At 35.3% G+C, this 9,929-nt stretch overlaps 1 non-coding gene across 1 annotated transcript; it reads left to right on the top strand.

Moving 5' to 3' along the window:
* Positions 1-86: 86 nt before the first annotated feature.
* Positions 87-159, top strand: Trnak-cuu. Its single transcript has one exon. It is a non-coding gene; the product is annotated as a tRNA-Lys (tRNA).
* Positions 160-9,929: the final 9,770 nt, after the last annotated feature.

Genomic DNA, 9,929 nt, shown 5'->3' with positions numbered 1-9,929 from the left:
GGTTAGCTCAGTCGGTAGAGCATGAGACTCCTAATCTCAGGTTTGTCGACATTATCGTCATATTCGGAGCTCAGCCTAAATACCAAGCCCGGTTAGCTCAGTCGGTAGAGCATGAGACTCTTAATCTCAGGGTCGTGGGTTCGAGCCCCACATTGGGCGCATATGTTTTTTCAGAAACAGATTCCCATTCAGCGACATCATACCTGTCTCTTATACACATCTAGATGTGTATAAGAGACAGGACTAGTGTTGTCCGAAAGCTCTGGTTCTATTTCTGGCTGTTTACTTACGTTTACTTTTTAGCTGTTGCTTATCATTTTTGTATCTCTACTGAGATCCAGCCATTGTTTCCCACAGCATTGTTGTTTTTCAGTATTTTGCCTTTTAATCTATGTATATATTTATATATATATCATCTGTCCCATGATTGGCAAATAAAAGTTAAAAAATGCTGCGCCTTAAGCTTCTCAAGTGCTTGGTTTCATTTCTCGAATTGTTGGAATAGCCCAAAATATTCCTGATTTTAGAAAACTTTATATCGCCATGTGTCGTTCACTTCTTGAATATGCAATTCCAGTTTGGCTTCCGTATAAGAAAATAGAGGGTGCGCTCGCTTAGCTCGTTTACCGTCTAGTAGGTTAAATAACGCCATTCGTCGGCCGGACGTTTCACCGACAGACTTTTGGCCAACAGACTACTGACCGAAATACCATTCGCCGACACGTGATTTTGAAGACACCACATTTCGCCGACTGCCACTTTGCCGATAGGACGTTTCGTTGACAGCCAATTTGCCGACAGACAATTCGCCAACATTTTTTGTAAACATATTAATGGATGGATGAGTTTTTTAAATTTTCTTTTTTTATTTCACGTTATAAATGCTTACTATCTACAACTTTCCAACTTCTATAGACAGGGCCGCCAAGAGGGGAAACTGGTATAGGTCCCCCAGTTACGAGCGCGGAGTGCCAGAAAGATTGCGCTGAAAGCACAAAAACATTTTTTTTTGTGGGGGGCTCTGTCAATCTGGAGCCCATGCCATTATTGTGGGCCCGTAACGAGCTTAAATCATATTATGATTTAAAATAATTGATATTGAAAAAAAATTCTACCTGCAATTTGTATGATAAGCTTGGGCCCCAGGGATCCTTCCCATGCCCCTCTCTCGGTGGCGCTGCCTAGAGAGTTCATTGCCTAAAGTCAGAACAAATTCCTCACCCGCTTCAGATAGTATTTATATGACATACATATATGTGACTTATTGAATAGTTACTTTATTACAATATTGTGCCATCTTGTTACATAATTATTATTTCTTAATGAATAATTATTTTCTTGATTGTATAATTATGTATTATTATGTACATTTCCTTACTTATCCTTAATTTGTCATTTTTTGTGTCTAATTGTATATAAACAGTAACTTAATCTGTTTCCTTTTTTTTGTATTCAATTTGTCATTTTCTGTATCTAATTGTATATAACCTAAACAGTAACTTCTATTCGTGTTTTTTTTTTATTCAATCTGTATATAGCTAACTTAATTAATTCCTCATTTAATTGTATATAAGTTATTGATTTGCCTAATTTGTATCGTACATTCAGATTGTAATTCAGCCTGTGCTGCTATTTTTTGAATTTTACAAGAAAATATTAAATAAAATTAAAAGATACCGAACAATTAATATCGTAATGTGTCCTCCTACTTATATGTTAACTTTACTGTATATTTGTAATAAGCCTACGTCGTATCCTTTAAAGTATTTTGTACATACAATTTTTCCTCAAATTTGTAATAAAGTCACCTTGTATCTTGTCTTTCTTTTTATCTCAATTTGTACCAATTTAAAAAAAATTGCTGTTTATTTTGTGCTAATTATTACAGTCTCTTATGATTTTATATAGAACTAAAATATTTATAAAAAAAATAAAGATAAACATGTGTTTATTATAGGGGCATGTATTTAATATTTTATGGAATTAAGTAAACTAACCGACGATACCAAACAGATTCGCGAAAAGCATCGAATGTGAATTGCAGAAGCAAACGTCCTCAAAGAACAGTCCCAACGAGCACAAGCACCTGCAATCTAAACTCGAAGAAGTGCACGACGAAGCTGCTTTGATGAAAGAAAAGCTGGTCAAAAGTCTTGCCGATAACGAGAGGATGATTGGAAAGCACCATACGTGAGTCGCCGACGTGAACAACATGAAAGAAGAGATTCGAGCATTGAACAAAAAGGCAATGGCAATAGGGGAAATCTCGAAAGAGAACAAGAAGGAATCTGAATTAGCGAAGGTCATGGAAGAAACGATTTTGAAGGAAGAAAAACACGTCGAGCGAACAAATAAGTTGCAAGAAAAACATTAGAGAGACGAAAGAAAATGCCGCCAGATACGAGAAAGAATTAAATACGTCGAAATCGGAAGTTCGTCGAATACGCGAACAGGCTTGAACAAAAGAGTTGCGCAAGTTTACTACAGATCAAACCGAACAAGTGTGAACGAGAACAGCAGAAGCGGATAGGAAATTAGCCGATTACAAATAGGAGGTTAATCAGTTACAGATATCCGATTTGCGGAAAGAGACGAACACAATGCATGAAAAAAGATTTGTTGAACGTGACAAGTTGTCACAGCAGTTGCAGTTGGCTGCAGATGAGCTAGAAAGACTTAGTTATTTACTGCGCCCGATGGTGGTGGTGGAGGTCACGGTAAACAGTTGCTCAAGCGTTTAGCATCCAGTGAACAAATCAAGAAGAGAGAGACCAAGTGGGAAACAAATAACAAATAAGGCAGAAAAGGGAAACAAGTAACAAATAAGCCTCGTGAAAGAAAATACGCGAATGAAACCGAAGAAAGTCTGTCGACAGGTGACAAACCGCCCGGCGCAAGGCTGCGTCAAATCTATATTCTGTAGTTGTTTGACTAAGATTCGGACGACGACGATGACGATGGCGACGATGAAGAGTCGATATTTGTCATGATGATCCAAGTACATGCGGCCGTTGGCTGAAAAATACGCACGACCGACGGGACGTGATGGCACACCAACCGCATGAACGCATCGTTGCCAGATCGGGTTTCTTCACGTTGAGACGTACTCCAGCTCCATATAACGATAATGTAACCAACCGTCACGAATGAAAGTTGAAGCAGGACTGCACCAACGTATTTTCATCTATGTACACTCCTTTGGTCGGAGGCCTGTTAATCAGATTGACGTAGATCGACGTTGAACCATGTGACAATATCGGCATATGTAGGCCTACGATTGATTCGAGCCGGAACCCGCTGTGTTGATGATGTCGTACGACTATCTGGCTTGAGTGCTCCGACGAAGTGCTAACACGAATATAACACTTTTCAATTCTTCCGCTTCCGAGGCCGACAGCAGATTCATCGCTTCTGTCACACGAGATAGGATGAACATGCCCCGTCGTGCCTCGTTGAGAGTCGTGTTCCAATGTGATTCAGCTGAGAGGATGCATCTGATCATTGCCGGTTTGTGTACCGTCTCCATTCGAGAAACGACAAACGCCTTTCTACGCTGCTCGATGCTAGCCATCACTTACATATCGAATCGGCGATCCTCCTAAGATGAGGAAGAGCCAATGTTTGGAAAAAGTAGGTGGCAAACGCAGAAAAAAAAAAGAAAAAACTACCGATCAAAGCTGAAAAGAAACAAAAACAACCTCCCTGCCTACCAACAATCAACATTTTTTCTATATGTTTCAACAACTTTGAACTTTTAAATTTTTGTGTTTTTCCGTGTGTAATAAGGCCAATCTTCTATTAGTGGTCATAAATAATTGTTGTATTTTATCAAAAATAATCGCGATGTTTAACAAACTAGAGGGTAGGCGAGCGAAGCAAGCGCACCCTCCTTTACGAACAAACAACTGAAAAACAAAATATATACATAAAAAACAACAGGCCTAGCCAAAGTTTAATTATGGGCCAAAAGACGATATGTTCGTGAGTTTTTGATATAAAAAATAATGTTTACGTTGGTAAGGAGGCTCACGAATATAAATGCGTGACTGCATCAACAATTCAATGTGCTCTAAAAAGTTAAAGATCCAGTAAATAAGGACAGTAAAATAATTATTTTCCCTCAATTAAGCTGAAATATGAAATTATATTCACTTCGTTAGATGCTGTTGTAACAGATTTTCAGACCGGTAGGTTTCAATCCTAGACGTTATCTGGCAACTGGGTTATACTACTGTGATTGTAGGCTTTGAAATAAAGCATAATTATATATAGATGTCACTTGCTTTCTCTATAAAAAAAAAAATCAGTATCGTTTTTCTCGTATGTTTTTTTGGTGGCTATTGGTCACACATCTTCCTTCATATTCGCAAAGACTTAATATTCAACCCATTAATTCTAGAATCATGTTCCTACATGTATTATTTACTATCAAATATGTGTATGGCTCTTTTAATCTTTATCTCTCTGATTACAATTTTATGAACACAAGACATTTAAATGAGCTGAAATTTATTCTCTAAAGAACGCTTCTAAATATTCTTCCTTTAATCACTTCAACAGATTTCTTGATTCATATCCTCCTCACGTCAGAAATACTGCTTTGTTCTGACTGAAATAATTCTCATCTGATCTGTGAAAAATAAATATAAAAACCTGTTTTATATATCATCATCAATTTATTCCTTATTACCAATACTTTTTCTGTTTTTTCCCTCAATACACTTATTACAATCCTCCAATCGAATAGTTGATTAAATTATTGTTATTTTGATTGATGAATTATATTTGTATTCATATTATTCGAATTATTGTAATTTTATTGTGATTTTCAAATTAATTTTGTATCTATTGTTTAAGAATATTAATAATGATTAACTTTAAAGTTGAACTTTTCTATTTGAATTGTCTTATGTAATTGAGTTTCTTACTTGTTTTTTTTTCTCTCTCATGGGTGCAACCCACATTTATTCTCCTTTTTTCGTTGTTTTTCAAATTCATACAATGCTTACGTATGCATAAGCTATTTCAATAATTTCAGCTATTTTTATAATTACAGTCCTAATAAAGATGATCATAATGGTTAAAATCTATATGGCAGATACCGTATGTATTATCCTTTTATATAAACACAGGCGTATGTACACTTAAACATAAATGTGAAATTACTATTATTCTTTTTCAAAAATTCATTATCAAACATTGTGTACATTACACTCTCTCTAATAGAGAGCATATACAAGTGAATAACAAAATATAACTTAGTTTAAAAACACAAATTAAAAAAAATCTTAAAACTATGAATAACTCCGATGAAAGCGCCCTCTCGCAAGAGTTTCAAGTTGAACAAAGATGACTTGATTAATCAGTCTAAGAAACAGGCGTACATCTCCTTGTAAAAGCTAAAATACTAATAATGTGAATTCTAAGACTTATTGTCGATTAACTGCCAATTATATCTGCTTCTTATCAGATTGTTTATTTGCATAGAGAGGCTATAATCTTTGAGGAGGCTTTGCCTCCCTTTTCACGAAGGCATATGATTATAAGATCATCGTAGAAGAATGCAACAGGTTGAAACAGAATAATTACAGTGATTGCATGAGATGATAATAAAATGGAAAACTGTAAGGCTAGGGCCCACACACGGTCTGGGCTCTGTGTATGTGTGAGACGCTTCATATCCAAACATTGCTCACACTTTAATTAAAATTACATTAATAAGCTTATATATTTACAAACCCCCCCCCCAAAAAAAGAAAAACGTAACAGAGAAATTAGGCTAACCCCGTAAGAAGATTATTTTTTTACAAGTGACCATTTCATATTTGCTTTATCTATGTTACATGGGTATTCATTTTCAATTTGAAGTTTAACCTATAATGTAAATGAAATCCAAATAACCGTTTTATCAATTTTTAGTTGTTTTTTTAATCAATTTTCGTTTTTAGACATGCTTTAAAAATTCAAAACGCCAGCAAAGGTAAAAGCTCATTTACAATATTGTTGTTGGTTCCAACAATTACATTTATCCAGCTTATAGGTCATATGCCAGGAAAGAACTTAGTAATGATCATGTTAAAACGTATCCATATAGGCTTTATCTTTTTACACATAAATCAAGGACTTTTAACTGTCACCAGGATAGGAAGCCGGCTGGTTTAAGCCGTCTAACCTGAATTAGCCTTATGTGCGGTATTGTTATGCAAATGAGCCAAATAAGCACAATCTGCACATGCTCAGAAAAACAAAACTTTCCTTAGCCACACTGCGTATCGGCTAGGCGTGCAGCAGCTAGGCCTAGCTTATCGTTTGTTACGCGCCTAGGCTGTTTATCATCAATTCAAGGTGTCTACCGATTCGTGGAAAAGGCGTATTAAAATCCAAATATTGGCGTTTGTGAGCAATACATTTTAATTTTATATAGATAAGTAGTAAGTATATGAATAATTTTATTGCACTAGTTAGTTGATAACTATATTCTAATTTGTTTTGGGTCTTTTTTCTGCATTTTTATAAGCGGTTAGACATAGCCTAGGCCGGGTCTAGGCTAGCCTAATCACATCAATTTAAAATCAAATTTGTAGACATACTTGCCTTATATCTTAACTTGCAGGTGATTTTATTGGTAGACTAGTTTGTTTTTAAGTGCGTAAGTATTTATTATCATTATTCATGGTATATTTTTTTCAAAACGATACAAAAAGGAGAAAGCAATTGGCAAAAAGTGAATTGTAACCAAGGCTTAATTGCTCACAATTTACAATCAATTAAAAATTAAGAAAAAGGCATTAAAACTTCACAAACATTAAAAAATTTTAAAGAGAATATAAATATATAGCATATATTGAGAAAAAAAAATTATTACAATAAAGACAACAGGATAAAAATACAAATTTACAAACTCGTGTAAAAATCGATTAAATAAATATTGCAATAATTATAAATAAAAATTACCATAAAATTGAGTGATCTGGATGAGTAGGACTAATCAAATAACAAATTTGTTTTGCTTTTAGGAATGATGATATTGTTGCTTCGTCTCAAATTAAATCTTTTCTGGACATCAAGTTAATTATCTTTATCTTTCCTGTACAATTCTCTCTTCAGGAAGCCACTGTCGAAATTCTGGGTGATTGTACAGTTGTTTGGCAAATCTTGTGCATATCATAATTCGGCGATCGGCAAGTTTTTCAAGTTTAACTATAGCAAGTGCTTGGTCATAATTATTATATTGGTTTCCAATGATTATACGAATCGCTTGTTTCTGGAGACCTTCTAAATCGTTTGACTGTTGGACAGTTAAGCTGCAGTGCCAGACGGCATACTCGAGTACCGATCTAATATATCCTTTATAGATTGTTACCAGGTCATCAAATGGCAAATTGATTTTTTTCAATGATTTAAGCATGAACAACTTGCCATTAGCACGGGTGATCACACTGCTTATGTGCTCGTTATACTTAAGGTTTCTGTTTAATAAAACCCCTAGTATTCTGATGGATGTTATTTACTTGCTGCAGATGTTGATTTTGAAGCGTTAGTGTATTGAAAGGTGGATCCTTCATAAAAGATACTTGCATGTGTGCGCACTTTAAAGCATTAAGCCACATTTCGTTTGCTACTGACCAATCGTTAAGGCCGGTTAGATGTTTTTGAGATGATAATTGAGTATGTCTACCGATTCCATTAGAAACAATTGCCAAATCATCAACGTACTTAAGAACAAGAGGAGGTTTTGTATCAGTTGTTGTAGTCAGGGATAGCGCATCGTTGATATGGACGACAAAAAGTAAGGGGCCAAGTTTGCTACCTTGCGGACCCCCCATTCAGAAATCTGCGTTCAGAAATGATACCTTTATATCTCACGGATTGATTTCTTTTCATCAGGAAATGTCCAAGCCAGGATACAAGCGAGTCGTGAATGCCGTAGTCAGTTAGTTTTTGAATTAATATGTTGTGATCGATTAGATCAAAAGCTTTTAAAAAGTCTGTGACGACTACAGAGCTGTGACTGGACTTGTTTTCGACATGCTTGCTGAAATTGTCAACTAATTTCACTAAGTAGTGGTTAGTTGAGTAACCAGATCTGTTTCCGAATTGATTTGGGTCTATTTTATGTTGAAGATCATTTAACAACCATGAATACACGAAATGTTCAGCTACTTTAGAAAAGTGGTCGGTTAATGAGATGGGTCTGACTTTGTCCCATGATGGTTGTTTAGTCTTTGGGATGGGGATAACAGTCGCTTCCTTCCATTGCGTTGGAACATAACTTTCTTGAAATGAAGAATTTAGGATGTTAGTTAGTGGTATCGTTAACTCACATGCGAATTCTCTCACAATTCTTGCAGGAATGGCGTCAGGTCCGGACACTTTGTATTGTTAACGTTTTTTTAGTACTTTATAGACTTCAAATTCATGTACCTTTGGTAGGGGAGTGTTGTTCGTAGTAGGGTTGTGACGGAGCTTAGGTATATTGTCCGAAATTGATGTGAAATGATTATTAAGACTATTAGCAACAGACAAGATGTCGTTTGGATCGACGTTTGCTTCTTATCTCTGTTTATCATTACTTGTATTTCTTGATACCACGTCGCAGGATTGCTTATTTTGTGTTTTTTTACGCTAATATTATAGAATTTTGATTTTTCTTTATTAATTTGGGTCGCAATCTTGTTTCTAATCTGTTTCCATTTTTCATCTCCAATGCAATGTAGACGTTGTCTTTCCTTGACGAGTGATTTAATGAGGGGATCATCCAAGGTTTGTCAAATGCGTGATATTTAATTGATTTCGATGGGAAGTAACATTCAATGGCATTGTGCAGTATTCTGTAGAAAGCTGAACACTTATCTTGAGCGTTGCTAATTTCTGACCAGTCATAGTTGGTGATCCATTGGCCAAGCATCTCATCGTTGAATCCTTCATAGGACGAACTAGTCTAATAACTTTTTTGTTTTCAAACTTATTGCCTTTGGGTGACCAAATGACGCAAGGATGGTCACTACATCCTAATGGGGCTGTGGTAACCGGATCGTTGTAGTTCAACCTAATGTTGGTTAGAATCTTATCTAACGTAACGTTTTCCCTCGTAGGTTTTTTGACAAACTGTGCGAAAGTATGGGATTTCAAGCGTGTAAGGTCTAGGCGGTTGAAATCTCCTCCTATTATTATTCCTGCATTGGGATGGTTTGTAGTAATGACATCAATACAATACAATTAATTAGAAAGCTGCCTTCATTATATGGTCGGGTGGGGAATATACTGCAGCGATAAACAACTGTGAAATCTCACGAGGAAGTCTATAAGGTCTTAATTTAACCCACACTACCTAAACTTCTTCAGGGACTGGAATGTCAAATTTCTGGGGGTGCATGTTATCTCTACAATATATTGCTTATAAGTATGATTGATTTGTATGCCAAGTACCCTTATTTTGCTTTGTTTTACCGTACCGTAATTCTCGGCTAGGCCTAGCTGTACGCCTAGCCGATACGTAGTGTCCCACTTGCGTTCAGGCAGTGTGGAGTGGTACTAATTTCTGAAATTGTTTGCCAGTAATAAAAGGTAAGAAGGAATTGCTATTATTTTTATGTTTTCATACATTATCATTAGTTCCTTTTGAAATTAATATTTTCCTTTCTTTTGGTATTGAATTTATAAGGGCGATATATTCAATTAGCTCATTTTCTCTGTAAAAGTTTTGGAATCAATTTATTTGACGTTAATAATCTATTGTCTATAGAAATATCATCTATCGATTTGTAACTTGAATTTACTTAGTAAAATCGAATTATTTGTTTTTTTTTTATTGCTTTTAACATACATATAACAACATAATATAGTATAATGCAATATTACAATAAACAATCTCATCTTCTAGTAAAATAAATTAGAGCATTACAAAATTCAAAACCAATATAATATAC

Source organism: Anneissia japonica, unplaced genomic scaffold (assembly GCF_011630105.1).
Source record: "Anneissia japonica isolate Jap-2015-1 unplaced genomic scaffold, ASM1163010v1 scaffold287555_len78229_cov139, whole genome shotgun sequence".
Lineage (NCBI taxonomy): Eukaryota > Metazoa > Echinodermata > Crinoidea > Comatulida > Comatulidae > Anneissia > Anneissia japonica.
The sequence above is the reverse complement of the archived record's forward strand: the minus strand, read 5'-3'. Positions and strand labels throughout refer to the sequence as shown.